The 20,657-nt window shown below is 41.0% G+C and overlaps 1 protein-coding gene across 4 annotated transcripts in view; it reads left to right on the top strand.

Annotated features, from left to right (window-relative positions):
* The window catches only part of AP3M1 (adaptor related protein complex 3 subunit mu 1), a gene marked incomplete at its 5' end in the record, with an annotated part of 45,025 nt that overhangs the window by 1,657 nt on the left and 22,711 nt on the right, over positions 1-20,657 (top strand). Inside the window, one exon of one of the 4 annotated variants that reach the window (XM_084634812.1) lies at positions 4,284-4,367. The exons of the other annotated variants lie outside the window; for them this stretch is intronic. Of the gene's footprint in view, positions 1-4,283; positions 4,368-20,657 lie in introns of those variants that run through there. 4 annotated transcript variants of the gene reach the window in all.

Below are 20,657 nucleotides of genomic sequence, written 5' to 3'. Positions count from 1 at the left end.
GAGTGAGAAGTAAATGTGCATAGAAAAGCAAATTCTTTCAATTTTAATAGTCTTCAGAATTTAAGTAAGGACTTTCTTAGAGAAAGGGTCAGTTTAAAGACTTATTTTTAACAGCCACACCCATGTGTATTTCACAGAAGTAGTCCCATAATCTTTCAAAAACAGTGCAATCAAGAAGCTTGATATTAAGGCAGTGTAACATTATATTAAGCAAAGTGGTCCGTTATGTCAAGATCTGTGGTGAAAGTTTACTTTATCATTATTTATAAAGCACCTAAGTTTTCTAGGCCCATTATAAATCACTAAATACATGTCCTTGGCCCTGCAAAGGTTTTAGTCTAAATTTTATATACATCTGAATAAGTGATCTGAGCAATGCCGTGAGAACAGGAAGATGGGAGAGGAGTTAACAATAGTATGGTCATGTGGTTAGCTAGGTTTGTTGCATCTTTTTAGTGGTTCTAAATAACTTTTTGGCTTTGCCTTTAATTGTTTATGAACAGTCAGGGGAACAATATCTTGTTGGTAACACTTGGTTTCTCTGAAGCTTTTTCTATTCTAGGAAGTTTAACAGTTGCTGATAATTTGTCAGCAATTGGTGCAGTTGAACTAGTATTGAAAGTAGCTTAACTGCAAATGGATCTTGTATACGCCTGGGGAAACTTTCTGAAGGTTTCCCATCCTTACTAACATTGGTTTAATTGCATTGATGTTGGGAGCACTGGTATATACAGCTCAGTTTTTAGCAGCCCTTTTCAGGACCATGAGACGCTTGCTCTGAAAAGATTTAATGGATGGATGTAAAAGAGCTGCTAGCACCTTGCCTTGTCATTAGTGTTCCCAGCAGGGCAGTCTTCACCAGTGGTAGCATCAGTAAGAATTTTTTGTAAGAGTCCCTCATGTGTACACAGCCTTAATACTAGTTTCAAAGTCAGCTCTCTGTGTTTAGTCCCTTTTCTGTTATTGCTTTGTGTTCCATCCCAGTAGCCCCAACTGGCTCCAGCTCAGAGTGGGTACCTGCTGTACTCTGAGCTGAATGTGCTGCTATTGAAACAGTTGCTCATCCATAAAACTTACCATCTCAGAAAAAGGAGGGGGGAAAAATGATTGATTGATTTCCTATATTATACACAACTGAGGTACTAAGTGACTTGCTGACAATCAAACAAAGTCTGTAGAAGAGCTGGGAATGGAACTCGTGTTTCCTGAATCCCAGAGCCTTAACCACAAGACTGTCCTTCCTCCATTTTGCTCTCAACAAGGGTTACTTGTATTAGTAAGCAGCCATGTTATTGTCGGTTACTATAACATATGACAACAGCCAACCCATTGTCACTTTTTTTTTTTTGTCATGTACTTTTTTTCTCCCTCTTCTTCTGTTGAGCTGAATACACCACAGTTGTGATTCTCAGTAGTACTCATCTTTAAAGTGGTAGTGAACCTTTCATCCCAGTATCTACTTAAGGGGTTACTCTTACTTGGTCTAACTAATTAAGAGAACAGTATTAGCATGCAATGTAGTCGCTTTAGGTCTTTTTGTTTTGTTTTGTTGGGTTTTTTGTTTTTTAAAAGGAGTTACACCTGCTCCTGAGTCTCCCTGCCAATTTTTAGTTTTTGTAATGTTTTAAAGTGAGTTATCTCCCCTGTTTCTAGGCCCATACAAATAAAGATAAAAATTTACTAGTCAAAGTACTGCCCTGTGCACAAAGTAAGCGAAGTATGCATTAAGATGACTAATAGAATTTTTATCAGTTGTTGTTTCTCAGGTGTTACTTGTAGCAAAATAGTAGGGCTGTCGATTTAATTGCAGATAAGTCACATGATTAACAAATTAATGATGATTTTAAAAATTGCGATTAATTATACTGTTAAACAATAGAATGCCAATTGATTTTATTAAATATTTTTGGATGTTTTTCAATACTTTCAAACATTGATTTCTATTTCAACACAGAATACAAAGTGTACGCTGCTCACTTTATATCTTTTACAAATTTGCACTGAAAAATAGTATTTTTAGTTCACCTCATACAAGTACTGTAGTGCAATCTCTTTATCATGAAAGTGTAACTTACAATTGTAGCTTGTTTTGTTTTTGAGTGCAGTTATGGAACAATGTAAAACTTCCGAGTCTACAAGTCTACTCAGTCCTACTTCTTGTCCAGTCAACCGCTAAGACAAACAAGTTTGTATACATTTATGGGAGATACTGCTGCTTGCTTATTTACAACGTCACCTAAAAGTGAGAATTGGCGTTCGCATGGAACTTTTGTAGCCAGTGTTGAATGTTTAGCATATCTCGTACATACATACCTTGCGTTTGCCCCTTCATGCTTCGGCCACCATTCCAGAGGAATTACTGCCGTGCTGATGCTTGTTAAAGTGTGTTAATTAAATTAGACTATACTCCTTGGGGGAGAATTGTATGTTACCCACTCTGTTTTACGTGCATTATGCATATATTTGTTTACAACAGTCTTACATGATGATCCAGCACATGTTCGTTTTAAGAACACTTTCACAGTAGATTTGATAAAACACAAAGAAGGTACCAATGTGAGATTTCTAAAAAAAAAAGCTATAGCACTCGACCCAAGGTTTAAGAATCTGAAGTGCTGTCCAAAATCTGAGACCAACAAGGTGTGGAGCATCTTTTCAGAAGTCTTAAAAGAGCAGCACTCCGATGCAGAAACTACAGAATCCGAACCACCAAAAAGGAAAAATCCACCTTCTGCTGATAGCATCTGACTGAGATGATAATGAACATGCGTTGGTCTGCTCTGCTTTGGAGCATTATCGAGGAGAACCCATCATCAGCATGGACATGTCCTTTGGAATGGTGGTTGAAGCATGAAGGGACACATGAATCTTTAGCACATCTGGCATGTAAATACCTTGCTCTGTACACTTTGTATTCTATGTTGTAATTGAAATCAATATATTTGAAAATGTAGAAAACATCCAAAAATATTTAAATGGTATTCTTATTTATCGCATGATTAATTTATCACGTGATTGATCGTTTGCCAGCCCTAAAGTCTTTTAAAATGTTGAATATAAAGCAACTTAACAGTAAAGAAAGTCTTTTTACTGAATCATTTATGTACATGGAGAGAAAAATGGAACCTTTAAGTTAATAATTCATTTGTATTACTAACCATTTAAATGCAATGCACTATGAATTTTATGAAGACAACAAGGTTAGCCCAAGAGCCAAAAACCAATTCAAGAGGCAGGCTTTTTCTCTCTCTCAAAAAGCTTATGGAGGAAGAAGCTGGCTGAGTGCAGGATACATAATAAAATGCAGATACCTATAGAAATATAGGTTCATACAGAGTGGTGTAAAGTATTGGAGGAAAGAAAAGCTACTCTGCATGCAAAATAGAAGTAAAACAAGTAAATTACAAGTGCAACCACTAAAACTGATAGGAGTGATGTTGTACAAAGTGAAAGGAAGACTTGAGATGTAAAAGAAAAATAATCTTGATTACAGTAACAGGCTAAGAACAGTATACAACCTGTTCCATTTACCAAAACAGAACTCAAATGGTTTTGGCTACTAAAAATCAAGGATTTAATCTGTAATATGCTCTGTATTTTGTCACTGAAAATACTCAATCTCAGAAAAGTGGCAAAAGCAGATTCCCACCTATCTGTACATAGATACATGAAAATTCCACATAGGCATGAAAGTGTTTTTATTTTTAATCCTGCGATCCTAAGTCCTATTGGGTGAAGTCCACTGGTGTCCGGAGGGCTAGAACAAGATCTATGCACCATGTGAATTCCACTTCGTCCCTCAAAAGACAACTCACTTCAGTGGCACCGTGGCTTTTTACTGTCCTTTCTGCACAGCAATGGACTTCATCCACAGAGTAATGCCTCTAAAAATCAATAGGTCTGTAATGAGTACAGTGCTAGTCAACATGAATAAGGGTGACAGAAGCTTGTCCCTTTGATACTGATAGCAATGCTATTAAAAATGGGAGAAGTTGCTAAAAATCTAATTGCTGTTTAAGCTGTATATTTATTCTAACTTTAGATGAATAAGTTTCTAGTCCATTTCAGGTTCTTATGAACTAGCCACGACACAGCAGTGTTTCAGTTATAAACACTGTAGGTAAATGTTTAAAAGAAATGAATCTAGTAGCTTGGCATTGGAGGTGGGGAATGTGTTTAAGTATTTACAAAACCTAAACCAATAGTTGGCATGGCCTCTGCAACATCTGGTTTATGTGCTGAAAAAGTTATGGAAAGAATAGTCACTTATCCAGTGGGTTTGTGCATGGTAAATATTCTGTAATACAGTGCTTAAACTATGGGCAATTGAGCATTGAGAGGAGCCTGATGCTAACCTTTTCCTTGTGGTAAGTGTTAATTTTCTGCTTCTGGGAGCATTATGGAGGAATGGTAGATAGAAACAAAAGACCTGTCCCTGATAAGTGGGTCCGAAGATGGTTGAGAATGGATAGCACCTCTGCAGGAGAAACTAGGGACCTTGTAATTTTGAGCCCAAAATGGAGGTAGTGAGAACTTGGGGGGGGGGTGGGGGAGAATAATGCTGACATATTACATCCCATGCAATATCTTTGAGGACCATATTGTATTAAGTTGACAATCCCTGGCTCAGAGTGATACATATACATCTCCAAAGGGAGGCTTAATCACAGCTCCAGGAACTGGAGACAGGGAAGGGCAATTGCATCAGTTAGGTTGTAAACACCTCCACAGGGGTCCCGCCCCTGGCAGAGGCTGCATGTACTGGTTCAAACTTGATTCCACATAGACCAACAGACAAAGGAAGGGCTATTGGCATAAAAGGCTGTATTTAAACAGGTTTCAGAGTAACAGCCGTGTTAGTCTGTATTTGCAAAAAGAAAAGGAGTACCACAAGTACTCCTTTTCTTTTTGTATTTAAACAGACTCCTGGTTTTCCTTTTAGCAAATGGACGGGACTTTGTCTCCAAGGGCTCCCTCCCCTCCCCCCCCCACCATTACAAAGGGTTGGAGGGACCGATGGGTAACAACTCCTGTTGTGTTTAAATCGGGGTCTCACTGTGTTGTCTCAGTAATGCTTTTTTACCTTAAGAGTAAATGTGCTTGCTTAAAAAGAGCTGTGTGGTAACTGCTGGCAATACATTGTTCATAGCACTCAGAGAAAAAGCAAAGCACAAGTGTTGGCCTTAGGCAGATTAGCTTGCTGGGGATTATGACTTGTTTGGTCACAGAGATCCCCTTGGGACTGTCACTTGATGTGCTGAAATTAACTTTGGGTCCATTTTCCCTGCCAGCTTGAGACTTCCAGAACCTGGTCTTGTTGAGCCAGACACACTAGCCTGCTGCAACACAGACCCAGGGTCCAGATCATGCCCCCAAAGCTGCAGGCTTTAAGTTAAAACAGCTCAGCAGGTTACTTGTCTCCAGCACCTAGACATCCAGTTCCCAATGGGATCCAAACCCCAAATAAATCCATTTTACTCTGTATAAAGCTTATACAGGGTAAATTCATAAATTGTCTGCCCGCTATAACACTGATACAGAGAGATGCACAGCTGTTTGCTCCTCTGGATATCAATCACTTACTCTAGATTTATTAACCAACAAAAGTGATTTTATTAAGTATAAAAAGTAGGATTTAAGTGGTTTCAAGTAATAACAGATGGAATGAAGTAAGTCACAAAAGCAAAATAAAACCAACTTGCAAGTCTAAGCCTAATACATTAAGAAGCTGATTACAGGTAATATCTCACCCTTAAAGATGTTCCAGTCAACTGCTTTTGCAGACTAGACTCTTTCCTAGTCTGGGCCCAATCCTTTCCCCAGTACAGTCTTTGTTAGATCCAGCAGACATGTCAGGTGGTAAGCAGGGGTTCTCATATGACTGGCTGCCCCTTTCATTGTGCTCCACCCCTTTTTATAGCTTTGGCACAAGGCAGGAATCTTTTGTCTGTGCTTGTCCCCATCCCTGCCTCATCACTGGAAAAGTACAAGGATTAAGATGGATTCCAAGATCATGTGACATGGTCACATGTCACTAAGACTCGTAGTCTCCATTTTTCCTGGGGGTGGCCCACAAGTACACAGGAAGGCTTGTGGGTAAATAAACCCTTTACAACCCATTGTCCTAGTCACTGGGAGCTATCAAGATTCTAAACCACCATTAATGGCCCACACTTTGCATAAATTGTAATAGGACCTCAGAGTTATACTTCATATTTCTAGCTTCCATTATAAGAATGGTACATGTATACAAATAGGAGGAATATATTCAGTAGTTTATAACCTTTGTTATGCCTTACAAGAGATCTTTTGCATAAAGCATATGAGTGTTACATCATATTCACACAAGCATATTTCCGTAAAACATATGGAGTGCAACGTCACAGGGAGATCGGTGTAAGGCAGGGAGCTGTGCAGCCTTTTAAAACTCCCAGTCAAAAGGGAGTGGGACCAGGGTGCCTGCCTGGAAACAGGTGACCGCTTGAGACCTGACCAGGGAAAACAGGTGCAGTTATCCTGAAACTCTGACAAAGACATTTAACTTTCTAGCCTTTTCATGCTTACTAATAACTGAGCAATTACATACTCTTATTGTGAGATTTCTATTTGTGGGAGAGAAGGTGGGGTCATACACATGGAAAAGTATGAATGGCAGATAGTAAGTGCTGGTGTGGCAATTGGCTGATATTCATAGGAGCAATATCTGGTAGAAGCCAGAATTAAAACTTCCCCATTTAAAATGTTGCAGTTTTCCCTCTTGTTCTCCCTTTACCCCTAGCCTTGCCCATTTAATAGAATATGCAGCAAGATTTCACTTCCATACATAAACAAAGTGGAACCTGTTGAATACAAAGTTGGTTTTGGACCGACAGATTTACAGAGGGACAAGGTGGGTAAGTCAGTATCTTTTACTGGACCAAATTCTGTTGTGGAAGGGAAGCTTTTGAACTCTACAGAGTTGTTCTTCAGGTGTGGGAAAGGTAATCAGTGTTTCATGGATAAATATAAGGTGAAACAGTGTTGAACATAAGGAGTTAGCACATGTTGCAAGAAACCACTCAAAATGAAGCAGGCAATTACTACCTCTGCAGTTGTAGGACAAAGGAGAGTTAGTGGGTTACAGGCTCTTGTAATGAGACACAAAATCATTGTCTCTATTGAATCAATGATATTCGCTTATGAATATAAGCGCCCAGGCTTGTTTTTGAAGGTGTTGCACAAGTTTCCTTTGAGAGGTTAGATATGGAGTGATCATTTACAGGGTCTCCTTTTAAACACTTGAAACTGGCATGCAGCAGATGAAATCTTTAATTAAAAAAAAATTGAAACAGCTTTGGCTCTGGTAAAAGACACTGATTAAAGTTTCAGAGTAACAGCCATGTTAGTCTGTATTTGCAAAAAGAAAAGGAGTACTTGTGGCACATTAGAGACTAACCAATTTATTTGAGCATAAGCTTTCGTGAGCTACGATGAAGTGAGTGTAGCTCACGAAAGCTTATGCTCAAATAAATTGGTTAGTCTCTAAGGTGCCACAAGTACTGATTAAAGTGAATCAGATGGATATTGGAATTCCTGTTAGTCTCTGGGACTTGGGATGTTTAATGTTGTTTACAATACAAGATCAGGAAAATACATCTTAAAAATCCTAGACACAGTCTTTACCTATTTGCAACTCAATGAGTTTTAAATCCCATTCAATTTAATATGCAAGAACGTTTTCTCCCCCAGAAAACAAGCAACCCACATCACCTTTTAGAACTACTTACTCCTTTATTTTGTATTTTTCTCCTTCCTTTTGTGTTTGGAGGAGAAAAAGGAATAGGTTAGTTAGGCTTCTGCAGACTGTGGGATTATTCCCCATATTTTGTTCAAAATCCATCCCCTTCTATCTCCATCCAAACAGGACTCCTTCATACAGATCTGTCTTTACCACATCCATAACAAATTCCTTCACAGATGTCATCCCTGTCCTTTCAGTACCTGAGAAGGTCTCTTAGGTATTAATAGACACTGTAACCTAACTCAACTGTTTTTCTGCTTGGACTCATTTGTGAATACATCTTAGAAACAGATCCTAAATGCCTCCCAGTTACAACCTAGAAACTTGTGGAAGACTAACTTTAAATCAGCATTTCTTATGATCTCTTGGCTGCTTTTCCCCACCCTTTCCCCTGGAATACTTTTTCCAATCACTTCATGTCTTTGTTTTTATTTTTTAAATAAAGGGATGTATCAGTGGGTAAACAACCACATACTTCTAACAAATCTCTCTTCTAAACACTGGATCTTTTAAAAAGGTTTTAAAAGTAAGGATTCTGTTGCTGTGTCCTTTAGATCTCTGAAATTCTTTTCCAGGCAGCCCTATAGTACTAGATGTTATTGGTGTGCAAACTTGATTTCAGGCCCAATGCTTAGATACCTGCGCAGATACAAATTTATATCTGTGGCTATAAATCAGTATCTGCTGAACCACAGGGCTCTGGCGGGAACCGCAGCAGTGAAAGGAGCTGAACGTGGGGCCACTGCTCCCAGGAGCCAGCACCCCATGCTGGCAGTTTCTCCCAAGTGACTATACCGCCCCCAGACCCACCCCCATCTCTTCCACACAGTTGTCTGTCTCTCCTGTCTGGGGTCTGTACAGCCATGCCAGAGGACAGGGCTGGGGGCAGATATAAATTTGTATCCACGCAGAGCTCTACGAGTACTTCTGCCTCTGCTCATGTGAGCAGGAGTGCCATTGAAACTGGTCAGAGGTCCAACGTGTGCTGTGCCTCATGGAGGAAGGAGGTGGAAGTGCTTTTATTTCACCCTTGCTCCGCTCAGATTCTGGGATGGCTGCAGGCCAGCACTATTTCTTGGCATCAGTTAAAGCAACTCCCAAAGCTGCTCTAACTTACCACAGCCTCCCAATGGCTATCTATAGGCTGTTGTACTGCATTTCAATACTTTGTGGCTTTTTGGCACTGTGCAAACACATCCCTTCCTGCTCTCAGAATGTCCCTTAGGAAGGGAGCAGCGTGGGGCTGACTAATAGGCCCCACATTGCTCTAGTGCTTTTAAGGCTTCTGAGTGTTAGCTGGGCAGTGGGGAGAATCTCCCAAGGGCTACAAGACCAGATTTCTGGCTTCCTAATGGCCAAATCTTGTTAACTGCGGAGTTTTCTTAATGGTCAATGGTACTGGTGCAATTTGACACTACTTGGCATGCTGCATGATTGGTCCCCAGTTCTACAAAGAATATGAAAATCTGTTTGATAGTTAAGATCTTGGGAATACTACTGTCTAGTTAGTTCTCCAGTACAATATCTGACCTGTTTTTTGGATAGTACATTTCCTCAGACATTCCCACAGCATTCTTTACCAGACTTCCTTGCATGTAACTTCTATTTAAGATGCAGTTCCATTCACATTTTCCAGGAATGTGGAATTAGACATGAAGGTTTTTTTAAATTCTGTTTCCAAATGAGTCACTTGGATTTCCAGCTTTAATGATGAAACTTTCTATCCTCTGCCCTCAAAGGAAATGTGATTATTCCACTGCTAATACTGTAATGATCTCTGTAATTGTGTTACTCGGGTCCGGGCAATTGTGTTAGTAGAGTCTTGCCAGTGATGGAGTGAATCAGGTCTGGAAACAGACTGAATTGGGGCTGCATGTAAGTACTTTATAAAAGGCCTGTCAGTTGGTAGATGAAATACTGTACAAATCTCTACTTCAAACACAGGTTATGATTTCCATTATGGAAAAACAAGACCGATAATGGAAAGGGTTGTTTTGCACACTAAATTACTGATTAACAACAACTTCAAAGCATCCTTAAAAATACAATTTATTTAAAAAATTAAAGCATCTCAAAAGGTGATTACCAATGGGTTTTAAAAAATGCTAATTAAATGTTGAGGAACACATGGGAACCAGGAACTTTAAAAAAAAAAAAAAAACTGTATAAAGCAATGCTGGTTAAACATATGACTCAAATCTATTGCAGCTGTCATTCACGCAGAAGCCCTTCTTAATCTCACTTATACCCATTCTGGTTCTGGGAGTTTCAGGTGAGTAAAAGGGATGAGTCACTAGACACTAAGCAGTTATGAATTGACTGCATAATACATTTGTCCTAATAATGACACTTGAATTCTGGCTTTTAAAAGTTTCTGAATATCAACAATCCTGTTTTGAAATAAGGAATGTTAATTAAAATGACAATGCTACAAAGATAAGGTTACAGAGTAATTGTACTTTTATAAGATTGAATCTTGGAAAAAAGAATGGTTCCTTACTTTGTAGGAACTGTGGCTCTTTGGGATATTCTGTATATGTGGATCCTGCTTATGGTATCCACGTACCCCCACACAGGAGTTCAGAATGTTTTCACTAGTAATGTTCAGGAGGAGTTGTGCATGTACCTTTTATGCCCTTGAACTCCCATCCAGCCCCAAGGGCTTAAATAGCACAGCAGCTCCAACCACCACTTAATTCCTTTGCCCCCCAGCATCTTCATTTAGAAGACTCCAAGCTGTGGGGACAGAGGGTAGGTCATGGGCTCTACATGTGCAGAACATCTTGAAGAACCAAAATTTACTCTAAAGTTAAGTAATCATTGTTGTTTCTTCACTGTAATTTTGGATCCTGCATATGGTGATGAGCCAGCAGTCACCCGCTAGGAATTATCTGGAAAAAAAATCGCAAAACTTCCCTTCAGAAACAGGGTCAAATCTTGAAGCGGTTGCTAAAAAATATTTCCTAAATGTATAAGCTGAAGACCAGATAGCTGCTCCACAGATTTCCAATATTGCAATTTGTCTTAGACATGCTACTGATGTGACTTGTGTTCTGGTGGAGTGGATTCAGATGTTTGGAGGACGACTACTTAATGTCATAAGCATTTCTAATAGAAATAGATACCCATTGTGAGTTTAAGATGAAAGCCATCCCCTTGGATTTATTCCCGTTAGCAATGTCAAGTCTAAGCTTAATGAAAAGGTCTAAATAAATAAAATAGCAATCTTCTCTTACCTGGAGTATGTAATCTAAATTCAGACAATGAAGTATGAGGTTTTGGAAAAAAGGCTAGTAAGTTAATAAACAGATGGGTATGGTCTCATACTTACCCTACCCATATGAAACTCTGCAAGGAGGATTTATCAATAAGGCTTGCAAATTGATTATTCTACTAATTGATGTAACTGCTACCAAGAATGCCACTTTCATTGACAGATGAATTGGACAGTTTGATAAAGGCTCAAAGGGAGGATCTGTAAGTGAAGAAAAGACTATATTTAAGTCCCATGGTGTAGCTCTCTCACAGAAGGAAAAATATGAACAAGCCCTCTCAAATCTAGTCACTGACTGGGGTGGGGGGGGAAACTGAACTTCCCTCTGTTTGAGTAAGAAATGCAGATATAGGAGCCAAGTGACTTTGACTGAAGCAATCGATAATTCAGAGTGCTTTAAAAATAAGTAATCTAAAATAACTGGACTAAAACACCAATGTGGAATGTAACCCTCTTAAGATCGCACCCATAATGAAAACTGTTTGCATTTTGCAGTATATGTGGATAACTTCCTGTTCTGAAGAGGACTTTTTACCAAGGACATATAGATATTATCCAGGATGTGATATTCAATGAGGCTGGGTTTGGGTAAAGAATTAGACCGTGATATCACACTTCCAGTTCATAAAGGTCATGATAAATTTGACAATAGCAGTAGGTCTGAGAACCAAAACGGATTAGGGTAAAGTAGGAGCGACCAATACAGCTCAAGCTTTTTCTTACCTTATTTTCCAAAACACTCTTTGATTTACTGGAAACAGAGGGAAAGCATCCATCAGATGGTGTGACCAACAAATAATGACGGCAACTGCTAGAGATCCTGGATTCTTTCCTGCTTGAGAACAAAATATCAAACACTTCCCTGTTTTGATTTGACATGAATAAGTCTCTGTGGAGAAGCCCTCCTATTGGAAAATTCAATCAATTTTTTAATTCCCACTCATGGGACAGAATATTTTCCTGCTTAGTACGGCCACTAGACTCCTGGGAAGTGAAGAGCTGTCTACACTTCTGAATACTCCATTCTCAAAGTTTATGACTTCCTGACAAAGAAGGTCTAATATCACGCTTCCCTGCCTGTTTATAGAATAGGCCCCTGTGAAATTGTCTGAGACCCCCTTGGATTGAAAAATCCTTGAATATAGGTAGAAACGCTTTTAAGAGGCATGAGATTAGCTTGCAAATTCTAGCACATTCACGTAAATTGTGTATTCTCGATGAGATCTAAATTCATGAGGCTGAATGATCTATTTATGCTTCCCAACCCATCTTGGATTAATCAATTAGAGTTTTGGACACAATCAGAGAAGACAATCTGAATTCCTGCACATACATTTCCTATCATTCACCATTCCATAGAGGTTAGAATTGAATCTGGAATCCGCACATTTAATGACATGTGGAGTCTTGATTTGCAAACTGTATTCACTTCTAGCTTGAAGTGATCTGAGACACAGTCTGGCAAATGAAGTTATGAACATATATGAAGCCATGTGGCCTAGAAGTTTGAGACATATCCTGTTTTTTGTTTGAGGCCAAGTACAGAAGTGGAGGATTAGTTTTTTTTTTTGTTTTGTTTTTTTTTTAAATGAGGAATCTGTGCAGTGGGAGGAATGCTCTCACTGCTGCTGAATCTAGCAGAATTTAATGAACTTTATAGATCAGGATGGAATCTGATTCAACTTTAAGTTGATCCTCAAATCCAGGATGGTGGAGGGGGGAAGAAATCACTTTCCTTGTGGTTGCTATTACCTGCATTTGTGATTTCCTGTCCCTACACCTTCCCCATGCACATGCACAAGCCAGTTAGAGGTTAAATGTGCAACCCTTGTCCGTGTAGATGAGCTGCTATTACTGTTAGGCACATTGTAAACACCCTTGGGTGATAAAATTCTGAAACACTGTTAACGATGCAGTGGAGCCATAAAAGTTAAGAGTGTGAGTGTGTATATATTTGACACATGAAAATGAGCATCCTGCAAGTTGAGGGGAATGAACCATTCCATGGGACCTACAGCAGGAATAACTGGAGTTAGCAAGCATACAGAATTTGACATGTAGTTGTTTGGGGTTCCTGAGATATAGAATTGAATGCAAGCCCCATTTTTGGGGGGGCAAGGGGGTGAGGAAACTGAGAATAGAAACCTTTCCCAACATACTCCTGAGGCACTCTGTCTATTGCACCTAACTTGATTTAGGTGGTCTGTTTTCTCATACAAGTGCCATGCATTAGAATGGTACTTGGGAAGAGGGTGGGAAGGAGGCAAGGTTTGAAATTGAATGGTCCCTGATTTGAAGGACTCATTGATCTGTGGTGATCGCCATCCAAGCCTCCTTGCAATACAACAGATGGGAACCAAAGGGTGGAGTAGAAGGGTATAAGATTAGTCATTGTAGATTAGTCCAAGGGTAGTGGAACTGGCTTTTTCTAACATCTAGATCTTTATGGATTGCTCAGTTATGAGAATGTTTCTCTTCATATTGGAGTGTTTCTCTGTCTGTACTAGAGAAGGAAGATTGAGGATAAAGGGTTTTTTCTGAACATAGGATTATATAAATCGTATGATCTGAGAGTGGATCTCGAGTCTCAATGAGGAGACTCATCAGCCTTAATGCTAAATAAATTCTGACCATTGAATGGTAAATAGCCAATGGTTGCTTGCACTTCTCTCAGGAAAATTGTTATAAAGAACCATGGTGAGCATTGCGTCACAGCACTTGGAGCCATTGAACTAGCATCTAATGCCGCTGAGAGAGATTTTAGCACGCAGTAGATCCTCTTTGCAGATTTAAACTTGTTGGAGGTGTTTTATATAGGGTAGTACCACAATACTAATTTAGCCATAAATTCCTTTATTGAATCCACAGGCCAAATGGAATTTATGCAGTTCTAAACATGCCTAAATAAGCAATTTACTACATCCACCAGTAACAAAACATTTATAAGCATTTGATCAAGATACTTATAAATGTTCTAAACCCAGGGGTGCTTAGTGTCATGTTGGTCATCCCCAATGTGGTCAGGCGGGTATTAGCCACAAACCCTTCAAGAGTTTAATTTTTATATCCTTTAACAAACAAGTGATTGTCAGTTACTGACTTCAGCTAACGACCAATTTTGAGAGAGTTCATCCTTATTTCCCATCTTAATCCAGATTATATTTACAACCTCCTTTCTCCCCAAGGCCTTTCCTCCCTGCTGACCAACAGATTTTCTTGCGTCAAAGGGTTTGCATAAGCTTTACTTTTAAGATAACACTGGCATGTGTGGTGGAAAGATCCAGCTGGTTCCTTCAAGACCGATTCTTTGTGTTGTTTTAAAACCATTTGCAGACACCCCTGCTGGTTAGAGGCTTTTTTGGAAGAGCGGTGGGGGGGAACCAGACTAACAGAATCTCCAAGGTGCAGCCTGGGACTGTGGGACCGTTGTGCCCCATTAACTCTCCAGCCTGGGTTGTCTCTCCACAATACTGGGCTAGTACCGAGCAGGAAACCGCTCCAGGCGCTGTTACCGCTCAGCACAACAGCATGTGGAGACCCACACCCAGCTAGATTGAATGAATGCTCCCAAAGCTACTCATGAATCACACAGAAAGGCACCAGCCAATCCTGTCCCCAGCTCCCAGCCTTGTACCTCAGGAATATACCTTCTTGCACTGCTCAAGACAAGCAGTGCAGGTTTATTCGTTGGTTCCCCACTTCATCAGTGGAAAGTGGATATACACTGGCCTTTGTAAACCTGAGCAGATTTACCAAACACTTCAGGCAAACTCACTACTAAAGATAAACAGTAAAGCAAGTTTACTGACTACGAGAGAGATTGTGATAGGCAACAAGTCAGAGTGGTTACCAAAATAAAATATATAAGCACGCAGTCTAAACTCTGAACTCCATTAGACTGGGCAACATCTAGATTAAGCAGTTTTTCTCACCCCACTAGATACTGCAGTTCATAGTACACAGGTTTCAAAGTTGAAACCTGTGTACTGTCTCCCCTGTTGGAGGCTTCAGTCTTCTCAGTCTCCTTGTTGCTTGCAGCATTGGGGTGGGGGGAAAAGGGGGAGAAAAAGCCAAGCATCAGGCCACTGTGTTCTGTTTTATACCCTTAGCCCATGTGCTTGGAGAACAAGTCCAGGCATGTCTGGTGGGCAAGGTGAAGCAATACCCAGGTATGTATCCTGTGAGTGAGTAATGTAATTGTAACTCCTCTACTGGACAATGGCTGGTGATGTCTGTTCAGCACCCACCTGGGCGTTGGTTACCTCCCTTGTCATGGTCTCTGGAGAGCTAGTATCTGGGCACTTCCCAAACCCACAGCATATTTTAGTGAAAACCATACAAGATTATTTTTATATGCATTAATGATCCACACATTTAGCTGGAACAATGAGTTTCAGCAGATCATAACCTTTCCCCAGTACCTCACATGGCATGTTTTATATGCCATATCAAAATTATATATAGATGAGGAATATGGGGGGTTATCGGGCACTCCCCCGAGGTATAGTGTCACAGATATTTTCCATACTCCATTCCTGTTGGTCTTATAACTCACTTTCGAGGCCTGCCTCCTACTTGCTAGTCAGGGCCTTTCTTTATAACACATTTCCTTAAGATAACACTTTAATTCTACACTTGTCTTAAATGGAGGGTAATTTGTCCTTAATCTGACAGTCTATCCCATTGCAGATAATCCTTACTTAGCATGGTTTGATAGCTTGCTGTTCTGATATGCAGAGCAACCGAAGAGTAGATTTTTCTTAGAGATCCAGGCTTTTGGGTGCTTTTTCCATGGGAGTTGATTTCCTTGACTGTTTTGATCTCTCACTGGTGGCAATGCCACCAGTGAAGATGGAGCCAGGGTATAAAAATACTCAAAACCTTTGACAGTACTTGGTTTATATAATATATAAAATCAGCACATTTTGAAGTAGCTGAAATGAAGGCAGGATCATCTAAAGAACTTCGCTGCCTCCAATATCCCTTCACTAATAGGTAGAGCAACTCTGCTTTGGGACGTTGGTTATAGAATATAAACAACTGATAGGCTTTTTCTGAATTGTATCCAAAAGAATGTCCGGGATTGTGCTTTCCCCCATGCACTTCAGTCATTCGAGTGAGTTTTTTTAAAATCAGCTGACACTAGTGTAGCCTGTGGAAGGGTTTCACTGGGTACCAAAGAACCAAGTGGAAGATCCAAGAATTCTCCTGGTGAACATGTATTTCTACATCATTTGGAATTTTTTGTTCTTCTGTTTGCTGAACTTAATGAGGAGAGTGATTATATGCAAGTTCTCATGAATCTTGCGTATGGGTGATACATGTTACAGGAGAACTTATCCTTTACATTCTGGCCATGAGGGCCAATATGGCCATGGTTGCAGACCATACGGGAAAGGGATATTTGACCAAATCCGAGGAAACCAAGGAAAGTTGTGAGAATTAACATCCTCGGGTCCAATAGGAGGGTCTTTCCCATATCCCTCTCTAGTCTTGTTTTCTTTCCTTTTTCGTGGAAGACTTTTGTGTGAGGGTGAAGAGGAGTCAGCCTTTTGGATGAGGAAATCTCTAATGCAGGAGCCATAATAGGAGATTGAAGGATGTGTATGGGACTTGCATCCTTAATTGTACTTTAATGTTGATTCAGAGAACTTTTCATCACACAAACCCTTGCTGCTTTCTGAGGAGGGCATCAGTCTGGCACCAAAACTGAGGTGACTTCCAGGATTGAAGACTCTGGTTCTCACCAGACCTCAGGGTCATTCCAGGACACTAAGGAATCTGTTTGTGATGTTGTGATGAAGTGGGAGTTTTCTGTAGTCATCTTATGATTCCCGTGTGTACTGTGCATTGCTACTCAATGGAGGCAAAAAGGTTAACACTGCTTTTGGAACAGCCCAGGACACATGAGGTACATGGGTCAGCTAACTGTCTGGGTGAAATAGCTGGGGCAGTAAAGAACGGTCTGAAACTGACCCAAATCAACAAAGGATCCAGCAAAACACCCCCTTTCTGTCCTCCCCAGTGACTGAAGAGTTGACACCTAAAAGCAGGAAAACCTGGCAGTGGGATATGCAAACTGAGCTGGAGAATAAAAGGGGGGAAAATTACCTTGTTTTGAAAACACTGTTGCTGCAAATACCTGCTGAGAGCATTGCACCCTGAAGGGGGAATAGTACAAGCCTCCCACAGGAGTTTGCTGTTGGGAAGCTACAGCAAGGGACAGGGATTGATGGAGCCAAAGGCCCAATCTTGGAGGTCATAAGCCTACCCTGGTGGGACTGTGTAGGTCCTTTGGGCCCAACCAAAGTTGGTGCTAGCCCCTTGAGCTGCTTAGGGCCTAAGCAATTGCTTAGTCTGCTTATGCCTAGTACTGGTTCTGGGTCCAGCACATTAAAGGGTCATTCTCAAGAGACTGGTCACCAGCTGGGGCAGAGGTCAGACCCTGTGGATCTCTTGATAGCTATAAAATTATTGTTAAGCAGCATCTGTGCTAAGGGTGCTGTAGCTGACCCCCTCCATACTAACAGTTTGTCAGTGACTGCAGCTGCTTATGTAGAGGAAGATTTTGCTAATGCTGCCAGAGCTGACAAAGGAGGTGCTGAGATAGCACCAGCGTGCTCAGGAAACTGAGAGGGACTGTGCAGATAAATCTGGTACTGAAATAGGATGAGAGATGCATCCTTGCCCTTGAGCTCTTTTTGGCAAAGATATCATTTGTACTGGCCCCTTGCTATGGTGCAACGCCAAGAATTCCACTCCAACTTTTTCCTGTGCCAACAGCTCCTTTGAAGAGCTCTTCCTTGTGCCTGGAAAAGGAGACATGGCTCAGTGCTGGGGAACTGAACTGGAGTCAGAGCCTGTGTCCTTGGACAATAGGGATCTGTGACTGTCCTGATGGATTTGAGTGTCTCTAGGCTTCCTGATTGTTCCCGAGCTCAGTGTTACATCTCTGGTGACAAGAGCATTGCAAGGATGAATCAAATGAAGAAGTCTCTGTACCAGTGTGACATGCCAGGGTACAGTCCAGACTTTGTGGGGATTTGTCTCCCTGCTCTTGAACCTTGGGTGCCTTACAATGTCTTGCTGTAGTAGCTCCCATCTGGGCTGCTCACAAATAGACTTCCAGCATGGAAGCCACACCTTGAGTCTGTGTGTGACCACAGCCAGCCAGCTCTACATCCTGGCTCTGACCAGCCTTGGTGATACTGCAGGGTAACCCCCCCAACGTACCCAGTTTTGGATTTTCCCACAGAAATGTATGTCTTGAACTGCCCATCCCTTTTCCAGACACTACAAGTATATTGTTTATTATTTCTTTAAGGCAGCTGCTCTCAAACTGTGGTCCGTAAGCTCCGTTCAGGTGGTCCGTGAATAGTTCCCTCTAAGGTGCACACCTGGGTAGCTGCACACAAGAGAATGAAGGGCTACCCATCCAGTTAGTGGAGCCACACAGGCTTGGCTCCACTAAATAGGTGCCTGGACCTTGGAGAAGATGCACATGGAGGTGGTGGCCTTGTGGGGGAATAGGAGGTAGGTGGGAGGCGGTAGTGGGCTGAGAAGAGGGGGTGGCAGGAATTTGGGACATGCAGGGCTGCAGCGGCCAGAGAAAGAGGCTACTTTCCCCAGCTTGGCCATGGCAGTGGAGAGGCCCCTCACTCCTTCCCAGCAACAGGGGAGAGAGGGTACATCCATCGCATTAGCAAGACTACTGATGCTAAAATATGAATTGTGTGCTTTTATTTGTAGAACAAAAAAAAATTATATAGCATTTTTTATCCAAAGCGCTTTACAATAGTTAGCTAATGGTACAAATATTTGGAAAGCTCATTAAAAGGTCCACCGAGACCCTCGGCAAATTTCAAGTGGTCCGCGAAAAAGGAAGTTTGAGAACCACTGTTTTAAGGGAATAATGTGCTAGTTGATTACTTTAAATAGTTACCCAGACACTTCAGTTTATACACACTGGGTTAGATAAAACTGTAAAACTAAGACTTTGAGAGCATAAGTAATGACGCATAAGAGTCAGAAATGGTTAAGAAAAAAGTAAGATTCTTAGTAATATCTACTTAAATTATTTTAGGTGCAAAGCAAACTTTCACCCCATGCTCCCCCAGATTACTGACCAAGCTTTCAGGTCGGAACCCCTCCCACAGAGTCCAATGACCATTTTGTCTTCTCAGGTGCGGAGAATGAGGTGAGGGGGTGGGGGTGTTTGTCCCTTTTTTATAGTTTCAGTTCCTCTCTTGAAAATCATTCCCAGCTGAGACCCAGGAGACAAAGCATATATGTAGGATAGTCCCTGCTGGGTTTTTCCCCCACCTGTTTGAACCTCCCTTCTTTTCCCTCCCTACTTGATGACTGTTTATTCCTTATATGCAAATTAAGGCAAGCACACATTCCTTCCTTTCGGACAGACCTGACTTCTGCCTGGACAATGCTGTGGGGTTTGGAACTTGTTTTAATATCATGCAGGGGAATCATATAACTTCACATATAACATTGCCACACATTTTACCAGGACAATACCAGCAATTGAGTTTTCAAAGGATACCTCACAAAGCATGCTTTGTACATAGATTAGAATAGCGTGAAGGGTGGGGAATACAAGGGTGTATTCTCTCACCACCAGGTCTGTGTTCAGAGTTTACCAAAGCGGTTACGGATTTTTTCCATGAGGAAAAAGTGTCAGTCTGGACTGTCTCTCCTTGTGTGTTTTTGCTTCTTGACAGACTTGCGTTTAAGCACACTTAGAGATTATACTCCTCCCCCAAATAGCCATGGGTGTCCGTCAGAGGAATAACCTCAAGGAGGGCCATGGCTTGAAGCCAGGAGATCTAGTCTCCACCATTAGCTCCATTCTGTGCTCTCTTATTTTATATTGTCTTACTGCCAGTAAGACAAATGAAACAGTAACAATTACATTAACTCCAAACATTAACTACTAGTCTAATGACTAAGTAACAAAAACCGGGGGGAAAAAAAAAGACCACAGAGCAGGACACTTTTGTTGGGATTGCTATGTCCTTTATGCCCTTGGGGGAAGAGGGACTGTGAGGGAACACAACTGCTACTGGACAGTACCAGTGAAAGTGTTCCCAACTCCAGTGCTGGGGCACACTCCCACATGTGGAGTAACTTGAAGAAGCAGCAGTTAGACTTCTAGAAATATCGGAGGTTCAGTTTTATGTGTTATCAGTACCAATGTCTATGATTGATTGTTAGGATGTGTCTGATAATTCAGAGGATCTGTTACTCTGGCTCTATTATTGAATGTAACCAAAAGCTGTGTGGTAGAATTGTCCATCGTATCTGCTTTGTGAGGAGCAGCGTATTCATCTGTAATTAGTGTGTGGTATTTGACTGAAAAACTAGGAGTCAGAATAGTAAACAGGAAAGATCTGGGAGTCATCAGTGTCATAAAGTTCAAGTATGTCCAGGCTTCAAAAAAGAAAACACTTAACACTGCCTTTGCTTTGGCATGACCAGCCACCCTGCAGTTTAACATTAAAAACTCATCTGTAAGACAGGATAAACATTAAGAGAACGGGGGGAATCTTTTTTTTTCCAGTTAAGGATCAGTCATGGCGGTTCACTCACCGG

Source organism: Lepidochelys olivacea, assembly GCF_965140295.1.
Source record: "Lepidochelys olivacea isolate rLepOli2 genome assembly, chromosome: 7".
NCBI lineage: Eukaryota > Metazoa > Chordata > Testudines > Cheloniidae > Lepidochelys > Lepidochelys olivacea.
The sequence above is the reverse complement of the archived record's forward strand: the minus strand, read 5'-3'. Positions and strand labels throughout refer to the sequence as shown.